Below are 18,072 nucleotides of genomic sequence, written 5' to 3'. Positions count from 1 at the left end.
TTGGCTCCTCCCTCTGGGTGGAGCATCCCACAATGGGATGTTATAGTTCTTATCAGTCATGCACTAATATTCAATAGCCTGTTATCAGCAATGTCCCCTCCCGAGGGAGGTGTGAATGTGGTCACTCAAAGACAGAGATAAGGCACACTGCCCACTTGACAAGGTAATCTGCCATACAGATGGTCATGGAAAACATCTTGCATGCAATCTATGACACTCTAGTAGTATGCTGGCTGGCAAGGTGCCCAGAGGAGCTTCTAGTTGTGAAAAACGCCAATCACTTTCGTTAAAATTTTAGAAGTTTAATAGTAATAAAGTAGTAATAAAAATTAGGACAATAAGAATTTGGACAATCAAAGTTAGGACAATAAAAGACAATAAAAACCAAAGAATTATGGACATCTGGGTGCTTTGCTCTGCCACAAAGGACGTTTTGCTAACAAAGGATTATCCCTTAAAAGCAATAGCCTGTTGCATATTCCTATATCTCATACATGATGCAAACATTCCTTTCAAACTAGGGATTTTTCTGTTTATTGTCGGCTTCCCCCACTCATCTTGTAAATCAATCACCTTGGTCCCCACGAAGTCTGGCTTTTCCCAATGAGGAGGCAATAATTCTTCTCTTGAGATCTTGGTGTCTGTTTGCTATTATCTCTATGTGAAGAATTTCTTGATTATCTTATCCATTCTTTGAGCTAGTTACAAAAAGTGTCTTACATTACATAGTTTCTATTTTAATATTATGCTATAGCCTAAAACTATATTTATCACACTACTTAAAAGGATTAATACAGCACTACAAAAGAAAATAATACAATATAACTTTCCAACATAACACATATAGTATTTGTGAAAAACACCAATCACTTGTTTTTAAAATTTTAGAAGTTTAGTAGTAATAAAATGGTTATAAAAATAGTAATACAATTAGAGTAATAATAATTTGGACAAATTGAGTTAGGACAACATGAGACAATAGAAACAAAGAGTTACAGATGTCCTGGTACATTTTTCTTGGCAGCATAAGCCCGAAAAAGGACACACGTTAACAGAGGATTAACCCTCAAAAACAATAGCCTGTTGAATATTCATACATCTCATACATGATGCATAAATTCCATTCAAATACAGGATTCTGTCTGGTCACCGTCAACTTCTTCCTCCTAATCCTAACGGCATCTCCAATCCTGAGCGAGGTGGGAAGAAGTTTGTTTCTCCTGATAATGGGCAATAAATTCTCTTTCTCTGAAAGATTTAGGTGTCCTGTGACTGCTATCTCAGTGCGAGTCCTTTCTTTTAAAAAAGTATCCTACATAGTATAGTTGCTATTTTAACATTTTGTTATAACCTAAAACTATATTCAACTCACTACTTAAGACAATTATTACAGCGTTACTTTCTAACACAACACATATAATATTCATTTTAATATTTGCAAAAAGCCAATCATAAAATACACATTTTTCACAGTATTCATTTTAATATTTGCAAAGAGCCAATCATATAATCTGCATTTTTCACGTAGTCACTTCTGCAATTATTGCATCCATTACCAAATGATTCCTGAATATGGGATTGTGAAGGCAGTGGACTTGTCTAGAGGAACTATTTTTAAAGGGGATCCTTCAAGGGATTGTAAAAAATGCATATTATATGATTGGTTTTTTACACATATTAAAATGAATATTATATGTGTCATGTTAGAAAGTTATATTAATTCTCTTAAGTAGTGTGTTAAATATAGTTTTAGGTTATAACAATGTTAAAATAGAAACTATACTATGTAAGATACTTTTTAACTAGCTCAAGAAAGGGATGAGATAATCAGGGAATCCTTCACACAGAGATAACAGCAACAAGACGCTAAAATCTCAAAAGAAGAATTATTGCCTCCTTATCGTGAAGAACTAGTCTCCTTGCAGACTCCATGGAGTCTGACCATGATTTACAAGATGAAGGGGAAGGGGGGGAAGTTGACAATGACCAGAAAACACCCTTTGTTTGAAAAGAATTTTTGAATCATGTATGAGATGCATGAATATGCAATATGCTATTACTTTTAAGAGTTAACCCTTTGTAAGCGAGCTGTGCTTTCAAGAGGAAAGCATCTGAACATTCGTAATTCTTTGCTTTTATTGTCCTATATTGCCCTAACTCTGATTGTCCAAATATTTATTGCTGTAATTTGCATTACTATTTTGATAAACATTTTATTACTATTAAACTTTTAAAAATTTAAAACAAGTGATTGGCGTTTTTCACAGGATTATGGCTGGCTTGAGAATTCAGTGGGACCTCCACACCCCCTGGCACCCTGAGAATTCCTTAACTGAATTTTTACCCTGAGAATTCTACTTAACCCTCAGGTTAAGTAGAAAGAGTGAATGTACAAATAAAGAAACACCCTTTGAAGCCGGTGACACAAAGCAAGATGCCATGGGTACAGCTTTTGCCATTTGCTTTGGCAAGAGTAGAAACCAAACCCATGGTAATATTCAATTATTTCCTTGTGAATTGTTTGGGATTCTTACCCTGTTAATTTTTAATTGGCGGGGAGGGGAAAATGTATATTTAAACCAGTATGTAGCCAGGATACTATGTCTTATGAAATCTCTTTGACAGGAAGCACAGTTAGCACAGACACTGCCTTTGGACTTTGCTGTTTAGAACATCTAATCAGAAACTGCAGAGACAGCAGCCAGGACAGCTGAACACAGGTGGACACATCATCCTCAGGTCAAGGTCTCTAAAGCCCTGGACATTTGGACTACTCAACTGGAAGAAAAGCATGGGAGACCTTGGCTATAAGTAGCCACAAATATAGACCTCTAGTGATTAGTGGACTAATATGAATTGTCATTTTCTACTTTATTCTCTGTATTTATTTGCCACATATGGTGCAGTGGCCAGATGTGGAAAAATCAGGAGGGAGTGTTTCAAATGTTCCAGATTGTGAAAAAGGCTAAGTTAATAACAATTAAAGTTTGTAAAGACAAATTGAAAAATAGAAGAGGAAGGACTGAGAGGAAAGATGCGTGCTAATGTCTTTACAAATAATTTGATGGGTGAAGGTATGGGTGTTAATGTCTTTGAAACGGGTTTTAATGTTTCTACTGACTTTGGGCGGCAGGTTTGTTACCTGGTCCAGACAGTTTGGCTCTTGAAACAGACACGGGTCAGCACAAGGTTGGACTTCTGAACTTCGAGGTAAAATGACAGATTCAAGGGGAAATATGTGGTCAGTGGATTGGGAAGGCTGTACCTTTCTAGTACTTCAACCAATAGAGAAAGGAAGAGAGCAACATGCGGCCAGGAGTTTGGGATAAAAGGAGGCTGCTCCCTCCAAAACCTTGAGAGAGAAAAACCTGATGGGCATGAGGCCCAGTGGACTGTCTCCCTTTATTCAAATTGTGAAAAACGCCAATTCACATGTGTTAAAATTTTAGTTCAGTAGAAATAAAATAGTAATAAAAATAGTAATAAAAAATAGGGCAATAAGAATTTGGAAAATCAAAATCAGGACAATAAAAGACAATAAAAACCAAAGAATTATGGACATCTGGGTGCTTTGCTCTGTCACAAAGGATGTTTTGCTAACAAAGGATTATCCCTTAAAAGCAATAGCCTGTTGCATATTCATACATCTCATACATGATGCAAACATTCTTTTCAAAACTAAGGGCGTTTCTGCTTATTGTCTACTTCCCCCGCTCATCTTGTAAATCAATCACCTTGGTCCCTTGAAGTCTGAGTCGTCCCAGTAAGGAGGCAATAATTCTTCTCTTGAGATCTTGGTGTCTGTTTGCTATTATCTCTATGTGAAGAATTTCTTGATTATCTTATCCATTCTTTGAGTTAGTTACAGAAAGTATCTTAATCACATAGATTCTATTATAATATTATGCTATAGCCTAAAACTATATTTACCACACTACTTAAAAATATTCATACAGCATAACTTTCCAACATAACACATATAGTATTCATTTTAATATTTGTGAAGATCCAATCATAGAATATGCAAGTTTCACACAAAGTTGAAGGACTCCTTTGTCTCATTTTTGGACATCAACCTCTGGCATTTGTGCATTTTCCTATCGGTTTACTTTGGGACAGTTACATTAAAATCTACCCCATGACAACAAAAATTAACAGGAAAGAGTCTGAATGCTTATGTACACTACTATCCATAACAGAAGTTTGCACACAACATTGGGACTATCTTCTGTTAAAAAGCCACAGGAAAGAAAAGTCCTTAATCCAGGTCCTGCAATACCCTGTTAATTCTAAAAATTGCTACAGCTCCCCTTCCATCCTGGGCAATGTCCAAGATTCCCTGGACCCTCTCTGGGCCAACACACTGCAAGCATTCAGTCAAAATACGCCCTAAAACATTCAATGTTTCTCTCCATCACTTCTTCCTTCCTTTCTGTGGTGGGTTCAGTGCTGGCCAAATGCCAGTGCACCCACTAGAATATACTTATTCATTTCCCGCTGTGAGATAGGATTACAAGGAAGGCAAAGCAGGCTCAAACCTTTAAAATGGTATAATGAAAACTTGATTAATAGAAACTAAAAAAATAATAAGAATCAGAACAAAACCTTCAGAACACTTCTCCTACCCTCACCAACACCCTCCTTTTCTTCCCACTGACAATGTAAAAACACAAAACCTAAAATTTTCAGTCAGTTTACCACTTCTAGAATAGTCTTTTTTCAGTTCACCTAGGGAGAGGAGTCTCTTTTGACATGCCATGGAGACTTCTCCACAAAAAAAATTCTCTCATGGTTTTAATTTCCATGAACAACAGCCACCCAGCAATCTGCATTTGTGAAGCCCCTCCCATCTTTGGAAGCCTTCCCACAGCTGCTTTTATGGACCTTGTCAACTTATGGGGTACTGTTTTAAGGATGAGCTGTTCAAAAGCAGAAGTTCTCTTCATCTATCGCTGAGATCATATTAATGTCTGAGAACAGAAGTCTTCTTCTTCTTCCCTGGGGGCAAAGGGTCTTCATCACTCTTCTTTCTCTCTGTTCAAACTTCTCATTGAATCACAGCTATTTTAACATTTGCCTGCTTCAGCACAGACGCTTTTCCTCATATCTACAGTTTGAACAATCTGTCCCCTCACAGTCCCACCTACTATTCTCAGTTCCTGCACCATAACTGACAGGATAGCGTGTTATAAGGAGACGTACACAGCTCCAAAAGATCTGCCTTTAACCGAGATTTAGCTACCGGCTGCAACCCCTTCCTTCCTTCCCTTGGAAGAGGGTATTGCTTTTTAGAGACCAGTCATCCACGTTGCCTCAGAGTAATGTGGAGATGCTCCAGACCCAGTTTTCTATATCACAAGGGCACTAGTATCCCCATCATCCCTCACAACACTAACTTGCATTCACAACTCCAGTCTTCAAACCTCCTCCTAGCAAACCACAATCACAACTAGGAATAATCAGAAACTCATGCTTTTCAAACCCATGTCTTACATTCACCAAACTCTCACAGGCATCCCTGTGTTATTTTACACAAATTGCACCCACTCATCTTTCTTATTTATAAAAAGAACATTACCACAATTGTTCCCCCTTTAGCATAAAATTGAAATTAGTTGGAGAAGCCCCTGTGTCTACCAGGAAACAGACCTCTCCATTCAGTAAGGGTTCCAGTGTGGTGAGCACCGAGCACAATAGCAGATCCTGAACCCTTAACAATCCATATCTAATGTTTTCCTCGTCCCTTCTTTCACATCTTCCATATACCTGAGGTGCCTTTTGTGGTAAATAGGTATGATTCGTGCTTATAAAATTGAAACAGTTATTAAGATGGATACAGTAATCAATATTTAGAAATAGTAAAACAGTTAAAAAGTTGAAATGCCAAAAAGAAAAGCGAGAGGAGGGGCTCTACACCCCTTTCCTGCAGATGTTCAGGATAGAAGGAAATAGCAAGAGATAATGGTTACCAAAATTAACAAAAAGAAGGAGAAAATCTGGTTGGGTCCCAGGAAAATGCTAATTATAAGAGATTTATTGCTTTGATGCTAAAATATAGTAGAATGTTAGTTTTGGCTTACATTATATTGGCTTGGTGCGCATGTGTAACCCAAAGGTGAACTAAAGGACAAAAGAGGAAGAGGAGAGGCCTTCAACATGACGACCCCCAAAGACTGGTACGACCACCAAAACGAGTGATGGAGCATGCACCGCAAAGGTCATGATAAGGGCAGAGACGGAAGAGTGATGAATCGAAAATGGGAGGAGATGATATCGACACCTGGCTTATAAGGGGGGAATCTTCACTTGGCAAGCTCATACGTGAGGTGGCCGGGGTCCAAGAGCCCTGCACTCAGTACCCCGCGGTCATCTTTTGCTTATGCGCTATTATCTGAACCAAATTATCCCTTATTTTAATCAAATTATATTGTCAATATATATTCTGTAAATTATTCAATTAAAATTGCTGCTATCTTAAATATTGTTTGGTTTTTTTATGAAGGGATAATTGGGCAAACATAACACTTTCTACCCAATTCCTGCAGGGATACACTCGGCCACCTCTCCAGCCCCTGCTCCTGCTGTTTGTGGGCTCTCACCTTCTGTAAGAAAAAACTCTCACTTTTAAAATTTTAAAAGGTTTATTAAACTTAAACAAAAAATATACAACAAAAGACTGAATAAGGAAAAATTTCATAGCTGGGAGTCTCTGTAGCTATCAGCCATGTGCTCATCTACAAAATGGTTGCTCTGCCTTTTATACCCTTAGCCCCTCCCAAAGTTTTATAAGTCAAATCTTTCTCTGCTGTTCATTGGTGGAGATTACTTTCTTACATCTTGACTGGAGGTCAGGTGTTGTTATGCCATGCCTCCTGGTAACAAGTTGATCCTCTCCGAAGGGTCCTGACTGCAAAGACTATTACAAGGGGGAGGGGAAAGAGGACTATGGGAGGACATATTACAATAACATCACTATACATATACATAATATTCACCCCTTAATTGTGAGAGCTGACCATTACATTACTCATCTATAACACTTCCAACAGCCGCTAAACTTTCTGCAAAATCACTCACCTCCCTGGTGATACCTCACACTGTACACCAAAGCTGCTCCCTGTATCTTATAGCATATACCAAAGCCGGTGCCTATCAAGATGCAGTGTTGAAACACACACCCACAGCACATCTGGGCTGTTCTCCAAGCACCACAAACTCTGTAAAGCACCAGGTGCCCGCACAGCTCAGTGGGTGGGTACAGCTAATGGTGCTACAGAAATGGACAGGTGAACGGAACATCCTGCCAGCCTCATGGGGCTGGGGAGGCCCCTGCCTGCGGGGGTGGCAGTGTTCGGTACAGCCTCGGCTCAGTCCCACACCTCCCCAAGAGGTTCCCAGCCCATGCTGCCAATCCTGAATATCCACACTTGGCTTCAGCGTTCTTCACCATACAGAAACTATTTCAAGTCCTGAGAAGCAAGGAGACAAACCCAAATCTTCCACTCTGGCTTCATAATAACCCAGGGAGGAGTGGGGATGTAGGAACAATACCTGCCTGTTTTCCTTCTCCTGGAAACTGGGAATAAAAAAGACTTGCAGCTGGTCCTGTATTACACTGCAGATTTTAAAGACAGGAGAAGGTGGAGAACATCCCAGTCTTCACTGTTCTTTCCTTATCACATAGCCTCCCTCTGCTATTTGCCTTAACCATATTTCTCCACGTTCCTCTTCAACCAATCCTTTCCAAAATTAATATTGTATTGCCCCCTCTGGCGTCTCTAGACCATTTCTTGGCGTCTCTAACTGTCCCCTCTGGGCATCCATATCCTTAATTACTTCTGGGAGAATGCATAAACCATCTCAACATTCTCCTAAAGGACTCTTTGGAGGTATTTTGGAATCATCAGCCCCATAGTCAAGACCCTTTTTCAACTTTCCTTTGTTGTCCATGCTGGGCATCCTGCCATGTTTTACTCCCCGAAGTTGTACTCACCAGTGAGATTTGCCAAGACCCTCCCATGACTTTCCCTTACTGCCCCCCTTTGGCCATCCATGTCCAGTTGATCCTTTCCAATGGACTCTTCATGGACCCCCCTGGTCCGCCTCTCATCTGTTTCCTGGATGATCTCGGATACCCAATCAATCACCTGGTTCTGGTCAGCACCGAAGGGAGATGATCACCAACGCTGGGTGACGGTATGCCCAAAACTAGGCAAGAAAATAAAACTCTAGAGTCAATTTGGCTACAGAGCAGGTATTTGCTTATTCCATGCTGGGAGTAAGGGGGCCCCTAAGCTACAAAACTCACTCAGTCTTCTTTAGCCTTCAGCTACATTTTAAAAGTCCTTCCGTGCAACGTCAGGACTACAACATATCATTAGCATACTCATATTTGCATAAAGTTGTGTTATGGTTTTATAACAGTTGGTTGCTTTCATGCATGTGTCAGTTCCCTCTGTAGTGGTCGTCAGTTGTTTTAATTATATAGATCAATTAGGGCAAATAACAACAGATATACATACAATCTGGCAACATGCAAAAATACTCCATGAAGTAACAAAGGATGATAATCTTGGTCAACCAACTTATGGGAGACATTTACCTCTTAGCTCCCTAATCTAAATTGGTTGAAAAAATTATTCATGGGAATCTTGTTGTTAGGAATAATAATTTTGTGTACATGCATATACAGCTTTTTGTGGTCCTGTCAGTGAACCACAATGTATTATGGTGATTGGAAGAGATATAAACTGAGACATAGAGTAAAAAGAGATTTCCAGAGAATAAACACACGATAATTTGTGAAAGAATTCACAAAAGTAAAAAGAAAGGGGGAATTTGAAACCTAAGTGGTGTGTAACAAAAGGTTAACCACAAGTAATATTGTAACAAGATGCGCAGGCAAAGCAAGGAAGATAGTGGAGTGAGCGAGATAACATGCGCAAGCAAAAGCAAGCAAGATAGCAAATTTTAATGGAACTTGCAAACTGCTAAATTAGCTAAAAACAAGTTAGACTGAAAAACAAGAAACACCGAGCATGTGTTGAAGACAGAGGTAAAAAGTTCAAATGTGAGGAAAATTACAGAAGTCTTCATCAAAAGATCACCAGAAGACTGACCACCCATTTGTTCTGTGCGATCATATCTAATACCATATCAAAACCATATAATAATTTATTTGCAAATAATTGCAAATGGTTTGCCATTTTTTCCATCTCTGCTGAGATGTTCACTATTGCTTTTTCTAAGTGTAAAATTCCTAAAGTTGGGAATAAAGCTCTGACAAAGATGTGAAAGCCTGTATTATATCTAGTCAGAGGATTAGAAAGTATACTTTGACTAAATTGGTTTCTCCAAATTCCTCTAAATATTCCTGTAATTAAACTAATATGATTTATAACTTGTATAGGTGAGATGAGATACCCCATAGTACACTGACCTGTCTGATTTCCATGTAGTTGTTTAAGGGCTATTCCATTTCCACACAAACACCAAAAGTAATCTGGCAAATCACAGCTAGTTGTGATGCTCATGTTGGAATTGTTAGTATGACTTGCAAACAAAGAGCCATACCATCGAGCAAATTGAACTTAAAAATCCGGTGAGCTATGTGCTGAGTTTACATCTGCTATGTTTCATAGAATGGCAGTAATTCTGGTGCAATTGGTAATATTATTAAACTGGCCAAAGTTTGGTCCTGTATTTGACTCCACATAAATAACATATTGACTGATGAGTGATAACCGAAAAAGGGGTTTTCCTAAAGGTGAACCTATTTGTTTTCATTATGTACTAATATTATACAAGGTACACAGGCCTAATTCTATCCAATTACTAGAGGATCCCCCTAACAATGGTAAGTGTAATTGTTGTACCTCTCCACACAGCCAATAATCTCCTATTCCAGTATGATTAGCTACTGCTTCAGGGAAAGCTACATACTTATTTACATCAAAAGTTACTACAATCTGCCAAAAAGCAACAAAGCAAAGCAAATTATTCATGATTTATGGATGAGTTTCAGCTTCAGTCCGTCATTATAAATGATTGTTACTGTCCAAGATGCAACAGGAAATTTCTTCACTTGGGTGTAATAAATCCAGGTAGGTTTTTCTCGCACATGAATTGTAGTGAAGGTTGTCAGAGGACTTGAAATGGTCTGTCCTGCTTCTCCTGTAGAGGATCACCTGAAAAATTCTTAACGTACACCCAGTCACCAGGATTGATCATGTGCAATTTATGATTTGGTTGCTGAGGTTGGGTTTCAAATACAACATTATACTTCTGATGCAGCTGAATGTTAATGGTTTATAAGTATTCATAAATATATTGATTACCAATCTGTGCCAGGTTTTCATCATGAGGGGCATTTAACCCATAAGATCTACCACACAAAATGCCAAATGGGCTAATCTTTTTTTTTTTGGCCTTGGCTTTACCCTGATTCTTATGAGGGCAATTGGTAATGCTTGGTACTAGCACGACTTTGTCTCATGACAGATCTTAGCTATTTGTTGTTTAGGCATGTGGTTTATTTTCTCTACTTGAACTCTATCTTGCGGCCTGTAAAGAGTATGGAGTTGCCACTCAATTGCCAAGTCATTGCTAACAGCTAATACAATTTATGCACAAAAATATTATCTTCTATCAGAGGATATTTCCCTATGTGCTCCAAATCTAGGAATGATCTCATTCAACAGTAGTTATTACTTTTCTAACTTTTTATGTCCTACAAGGGAATGCTTCTGACCACCCAGAGAAGTGTCACGATCTGTCCTAGTGAATGGATGACGTGATGGTTCATAGGGGTGATCTCAGGGTGCAAAGAACCAACAAGGCACAGGGGATTTCCAGTAACAATCAACAAGTGCAATTTTATTGAAATAACCACAACAGAAATGCGTTGGTGAGGGGAACCGGAGAAGAAAAAGGAGAAAATAAGGAAAAGAGGGAGGAAGAGGAGGGGTGAGTTATAGCTACCAAATGTGGTGCTGCGTTATCCTTCGGGATCCAGCCAAAGTTCACCAGACCATGTCCAGGGAGATCTCAGAGGCACAGTTCATCTGAACCCCAGCTATACTGTTTTTTGTTGGAGGAAGGGGGAATGAATTTCGCAACTGAAACAAAGGTCTTCAGGGGGGAAAGAATGGATTTGTTCAGGGCTACACAAAATCGAGCTAGACAGCAGGCAAGAGCCATTGTTTTCATGGCCCAGTGCTTGTGCCTGTACTTGCTTTGGGCAGCTTTCCTCCCCCCACTGCACACCTCCCCCGAGTTGGGGGTCAGTCCCAGTCTCTGGAAGAAGGTGAGAGGGGGCCTTCTCAGGGATTTCATGACTCGGTTCCTTGATGAAGAGGCCTACATCTCTACTTGTCTGTCACGATGGTTAAGGACGGGCAAGAGGGGTCTTCTTTTGGAGGAGGGACCACCCCAAAGCTCAAACCAGCCAGGCCAGGAGGTGGGGAGAATTCCTGGGCCATTGTGCAAAAAGGGCAGGGTGCTCCTTTGAGTTCAGTGTGGCGTATAACAAACAACACCTGTGGAAACAGTGAGCTAGGAATCAGGCACATTATTTCCCCCCCGCACTGGTTCAGCAAACAGCAGTTTTTAATTTTTCGGTGGTCTCTCTTCATGACAATTGTGAGGCAAAAATGAAGGATATTTCGGACAGATTCTCACAAGAAGGTATCAGTAAGTACCAGCAAATATCAAAAACCCTCCTTTCTTCGGAGTTCAGAAAAGTCTATCAGCCATAAGCCTTCAGGAAAATCTCCTCTGTTAATAACTCCTTGTTCTACCCTGACTGTTGTATTTAGATTATTGTTCAAACAAGTCATACCTAGTAATGTTACCTCTTTAACAATGTCTTGCAAGCGTGGGCCTGCAATTCATTCCCTTAGGTATTGGTGTAAAAGTTCTGCTCCCCAGTGAATCTTATCATGTTCAGATTTCACATAATGTCTCATTAACTTTCCTGGTATTAATAGCTGACCTCTTTCTAATTGTCCCCTGCCATTCTCTAGAAGTTTTCCTTTATTTTCATTAATCCATTTGTAATCAGAGTATTGGTATTTTACAGGCTGCTTAGTTAATACCACAGTAGGTATTACAGCTGTCATAACTGGTTAATTTCTTTCAACAGTGATTATAGCTTCGTAATCTGCAAATTACCTGCTTCTGGAATCTCGGGGTCGGCTGCTTGTTCTCTGCCCCCGAGGTGAGTTGGGTGGTCCAGGGAGCGACCCCAGGCTCTGAAGAATGAGACTGGACTCTCTGTTGTTCGGTCTTCAGGTTGTTTATTAAGTCTTATCTACAAAATTTTCTCCCTGGCAGACAGAGGTCTGACCAGCAAGGCAGCCACGACGCTCTCCACCCGCTCCCAAGGCTGCGCTGTCTCTTATACCACAAATTACGTATATCATATTTACCTTTACCTTCCAATACCTATCACCCATGTTGGACAGTGCACCTATATTCTAAACCAATCCCCAAGTGCTAACATCACAGCAGAAGATGAAGGCCAAGAAGAAGAAGGAGAAAGGCTGGACACACCCAGTTCCCTCCATCTTGCCTCCTGAACCCCCATACCAAAAAACCCAAAATCTTCTTTTCCAGCCCGTGATAATTTCACTATTATTCTACCTAAACTGTTGTGGCTTGCTGATCTTCATATAAGGTTGGTAATTTGCTCCATGGGTCATAATCAAAACCACAGGTGTCTTGGGCTCTGTGACAGGGTCTCTGAGACCCCTAGCAGGGGTCCTGGTGTCCTGGACAGCCAGAGGTGTGTCCTGGGTCCCGACACTGGAAGAGTGTTACCTTTAGATGGCTCTCAGCAATGTAAAATTGCCCCTTGCAATGGGAGTTTCACTGCCTCAGGGGCCTGAGGATTTCAGTTGCATGTTTGGCAATCTTCTTTTGTGCAGTCAGGAGTCCTCTTTCTCTCCATATGGCTTCATGGGCATGAACAATTTCATAAGCATATTTGGAATCAGTCCAAATATTAACTTGCTTTCCTTTTGCCAGTTCTAATGCTCAAGTGAGGGCTGTCAGCTCGGCATTTTGTGCTGAGGTTCCTGCTGGTAATGGACTTGACTCAATTACCTCCAAGACTGTGCTCACATCATATCATGCCATTCACTCTCCCTGTGTCATGAAACTGCTGCCATCACAATAAAGCAGTTTACGGAACCTGGGGGCTGCTCTTCCTTTAGGTCTGAGCGGCTGGAGTACACAGCTTTGGCAGTCTCTAGTCAGTCATGTACCGCAAGTTCAGCTTCAGACTTTCCTTGCAGAAAAGAGGCAGGGTTAACTATCAGTGATGAAGAGAGAGAGAGACAGGGACACGGTGTGATGGTCAAAGAATCCAGATTTACTGTGAAGTACAATTTAATGTGAAGTACAACTGCTTATATAGTATTTTAGGAAGGCTAGTAATGTTTTACTACAGTTATTGGGTTAATCATCACATAAACAAATTTATACATTTTTAACATCTCTTGCTTGCAGAAGTCTGATGTAATTTTCTTTTTCCTGTAAACCCATCTGTCAACAATGGAGAGAGACAGGGAGACTAACTCAGTGACCAGAATCCAATTTTATTGTGGGATACAAACACATATACTATTTCAGAGGGACTAGTAATGTGTACTACAATGATTAGGTTAAAATCACATACACAAACTTATGCAAATAACATCTCTTGGTTGCAGAGTTTAATGGGATTTTCCTTTTCCAGTAAACCCGTTTGATTGAATCTTCTTGCAATCCAGGTCTAATTTTCAAAGTTCTGTTTGCTTTTGCCAAGACATCCTGGTATCAAATCTCTTATGTTAACCAGGTCCAAAGTCTATCATCTGTCTTGTGTCTCCCAACATTCCAACAACCATCTGATTTAATCTTCTTGCAATCTTCAAAGCTATTTGTTCTTGCCAAGGCATCCTGTTATCAAATCTCTTATGCTAACCAGATCCAAAGTCCATCATCTCTCCTGTGTATCCCAATAGCTAACAATATTGGTCACTTTAATTTCAATATCATTAGATTTGGCCAGGACTGCATGGTATTTTAGGAACCTTGAAGGAGACAGCCAGTGACAGCCCTTTTGTTCTACAACGGCTTACACCATGTGGGACACTAAGTCATCTTTTGTCCTAGTGTAAACTTCCATTCCTCTTAAATTTTCATGATCCCTGCTGGTATTGCCCTAAGGCACGTGGGCCAGCCCTTGCTCACAGTATTGAGCTGTTCAGAAAAATCGGCTACTGCCCTTTTGTAAAGACCCAAGTGTTGTGCCAGCTCCTAAGCCTAATCCTTGTCTCTCATGTGAGATAACCAAAACTGTCTACTTACCCCAGGAAGTCCCAAGGCTGGGGCCCTCATGAGCTTGCGCTTTAACTCTTCAAAGTTGTGATTTGTTTCAGGGGTCCACACCACAATATTTTTAGAAATTTTCACTGGCTCATATATCCACAACCGGCACCAATCTGTCATTCCAAGTGCAGAGTTCTCTTACGATTTGTGGCTTAGGTGTTTGGCAGATTTCCTCCTTCCATGCAGTTCTCAGGGATCATTGTTCTCCAAAGACTTCATATCCAAGATAGGTCACCTGTTGTTGCACCAGCTGAGCTTTCTGTTGAGACACTTGACCAACATTTAGACCAAGAAAATTCAACAGACTTATTGTCTATATAAGGCACTCTTTGATAGTTTTTATAGCAATTAGTAGATCATCTACATATTGTAGGAGTGTTTCTTCCCCAGGAAGAGACTGCCATTGTTCCAGTTCTTTGCCCAATTGATTCCCAAAAACTGTGGGACTGTTTTACTGTTTTTGAACCCCTGAGGCAACACTGTCCAGATAAGCTGGTTTTTCCAGCCTGTGCTAGGGTTCTCCCATTCAAAAGCAAGTATGTTTTGACTTTCTTCTGCAAGTGGCAGACAGAAGAAAGCGCCTTTGAGATTTATCACCGAGAACCAAATGAGATCATTGCAGAGTTTAGTTAGCAAAGTGTAGGGATTTGCAACCACTGGGTGGATACTTTTAGCAATCTCATTGACTGCTCGCAAATCTTGCACTAATCCATAGGTTCCATTAGGTTTTATCACTGGTATAGAAGTATTAAATTTGGATTCACATTCTTTCAACAATCCTAGTGTCAAAAACTTGTTAATAATTGCTTTGATCACTCTTCTGTCCTTTGTTCTCAAGGGATATTGTCTCCTAACCACTGGCCTGGCTCCTGTCCCCAATTCAGTCTTACAGGGTGAGACAATTTTGATCTCCCAGGAGCATCAGTATTCCATACTCCTGGGTATACCTGATTCATTATTTGCTGCAAATAATTGCTATTGTTCGCTGGTCCTCCATCAATTGCCAACCCTAATGCTAAAATCAATTTGCCTTTGGGTGCTTTAAATTTAATTTTTCCCTCTATAAACTCAATTGCTGTGTCTAAATTTTCAAGGTGATCTCTGCCTAACAGGGATTTTAGTGAATTTGGTAGAGAGATTGATGTATTCCCACCCTTTTCCCAGTTTCGTATTCTAACAGTTTTAAGAAAAAAACATTCTCTGGTCAGCCTGTGGAATCCATTACCTGGATATGTTTTTCACTTTTAGGCATTAAAGTTTCATTTAAAACCAAAAATGTGACCCCTGTATCTTTTAAGAATTCAACTGCTTTAAAATTCCCTACCTGTATCTTAAGCAGCAGGTCCACTAAGGAAAGATCTGTGGGTCCCTGTCACTCACTGTTATCTATTGCTGCAACAACAGCTTCCTGTGGAGTGTTCAGTAACTCTGGAAACGGGCATTTCCTGTGCCAGTGCTTTCTTACAGTAAACACACTGATTTGGTCCTAACCTCCCTTGGGATTGATTTGAGCTGCCTCTATTATTTCTACCTTTTCCTCTGCCTCTGCCTCATCCCTGACCATATTCTCTTCTTTGATGTTGCTCTAAAGCTGTCACTGGCTCCTGTGAGTTTTTAGTTCTCTTGCTTGTCTCAGTTGTTATATACCCTCCATGTTTCTTCTGTGATTGCTTCTAAATTTCTATTATCTGTCTCTTTTAATCTCTGTGATGTCCGGGCTGGACTGTCCTGGCATCAAGGAGACTAACTGCTGCTACTCCATTTCTGAGGCAAGATCAAGGGTTGTAAACTTTCACATTGTCACTCAGAGATGCTCTACAAAGTCAGTAGGAGACTCATGCTGTCCCTGTTTAAAATTATATATTAATGCCCAATTTACTGCTTTCAGAATGCCATTCTCTAATCCAAATTTTACTAACTCCCAGTATCTGGTTATTGAGGCATATTCACATAGATTGTTTGGATGCCACAGAGGATTTGTGGAAGGGATTAGCCTGTTCACATTACTTTATAGGGCTCCACTAGCAATTCATCCCTGCACACATGCTTTAGCTGTTGTAATCAGTAACTGTTTTTCAGTTTCTGTTAATTCTGTCAGCATTAAATTGATATCACCTCAATCTGGGTCCTGGTTCTTGACTATCAAATAATTTTGCCACTTTACTGGGGTCTTCCCTGTAACCTTTAAGCTCTTCTCTCCAATGATTCAAATCACTAGTGGAAAAAGGTACTTTTATGCATCTACACTGGTATCTGACATAGCATCTGCATTTTCAGTGGGGTCTGTAATAGTATCTTCATCTGCAATGATACCTCTACAGTGGGTATCCTCATCTGCAATGGAGTCTGCTATAGTATGTTGGTTTGGCACAGCCTGGTTTTCAATAGCAGGGGAACAACAGGGGTAGCTTCTGTGACAAGTTGCTAGAAGCTTCCACCATGTCCAACAAAGCCAATCTCTGATGGCTCTGAAGATGGACATGCTGCTGGCCCAATTACAGAGGTTGGTAACACCTCTGTGATGACATATTTGAGAAGAAAATCAAAACACTGCTCATGCAATTTTTTTTCCAGGAGTGGCAAGGTGCCACCACCAGAGGCCAGTGCACAGCAAAATGCCACAGCTGCAGCCATCTCAGTGTGGCCAACAGAGAGCCTTGCCTCCCTGGCCACTCCTAGCCAGCTGTGCCATGGGCAGAAGGGCAGGGGCAGCAGTGGCTTCCCCTTCCCGGTGCACGTGGAGAGGCATTGAATGGTGCCAGCGCCGCGGCAGCCACCACTGCCTGTGCAATGGCAGCAGAGCCGCATGGCTGGCAGCAGAAGCATGACAAGTGATTCCCAACGTGGAACCTAGACGAGATCAACTTCCCAGCGCTGCAGGATCCTGCAGGAATCTTTGAATTTGTGGGATTTGTTGGCAGTGGTACCTACAAGCAGTAGCTCTTCTAGTCAGAGGAGAGGAGGAAATGAGGACTTGTGAGGGAAAACAACATGGTGGCACCAAGATCAGTGGTAAAGAAAGAGGGGCAAGAAGTGCTCCAAGTGTCAGAGCCAAGATTCCTCTGCAAGCTGTAGTGAGGACTGTAGGGAAACAGTCTACTTGTAACGCATGAAGTCCACGGGGGATGAAGAGAGTCACTTGTAGCTCATGGGAAATGTGCTCACACTGGAGCGGGTAGATGCCAGAGAAAGCCACGATCCAGTGTGTGAAAAACAACTGCTCATTTTGAAAATTTAAAAAGGTTTATTAAACCTTAACAAAAAAACAACAAAGGCCTATATAAGGAAAAATCTGCAGCGCTGGGAACTGCCCCTTGTGCACACCATGTGGCCGGTTCATCTTCAAGATGGACGCTCAGTCTTTTATACCCCTGGGGGTTGCATCAGCCAGCCCTGGCCCCTCCCAAAGTCTGTCAGTCTGCTCTTCTTTGCCATTTATTGGTGGAGACTGCTTTGTAACTTGATTGGGGGTCAGGTGTTGCCATGCTGCACCCCCTAAGCACCCAGCTTTTCCATTCCCAGCTGCCTCATGCAAGGGACACATGCGCACCTTCTTTTTACTTATCCTAGACAACCCAGGCTGATGGCAACAATACGGGGGGGGGGAAAGGGAACTATGGGGAGAACAGAGGACATCTAAACTACAATAGCATACCTATACATTACTAAAGCTTTTCTAAATATTCACACAATAGTTAT

Source organism: Camarhynchus parvulus, chromosome 28 (genome assembly GCF_901933205.1).
Source record: "Camarhynchus parvulus chromosome 28, STF_HiC, whole genome shotgun sequence".
NCBI lineage: Eukaryota > Metazoa > Chordata > Aves > Passeriformes > Thraupidae > Camarhynchus > Camarhynchus parvulus.
Note: the sequence above shows the minus strand (reverse complement) of the source record.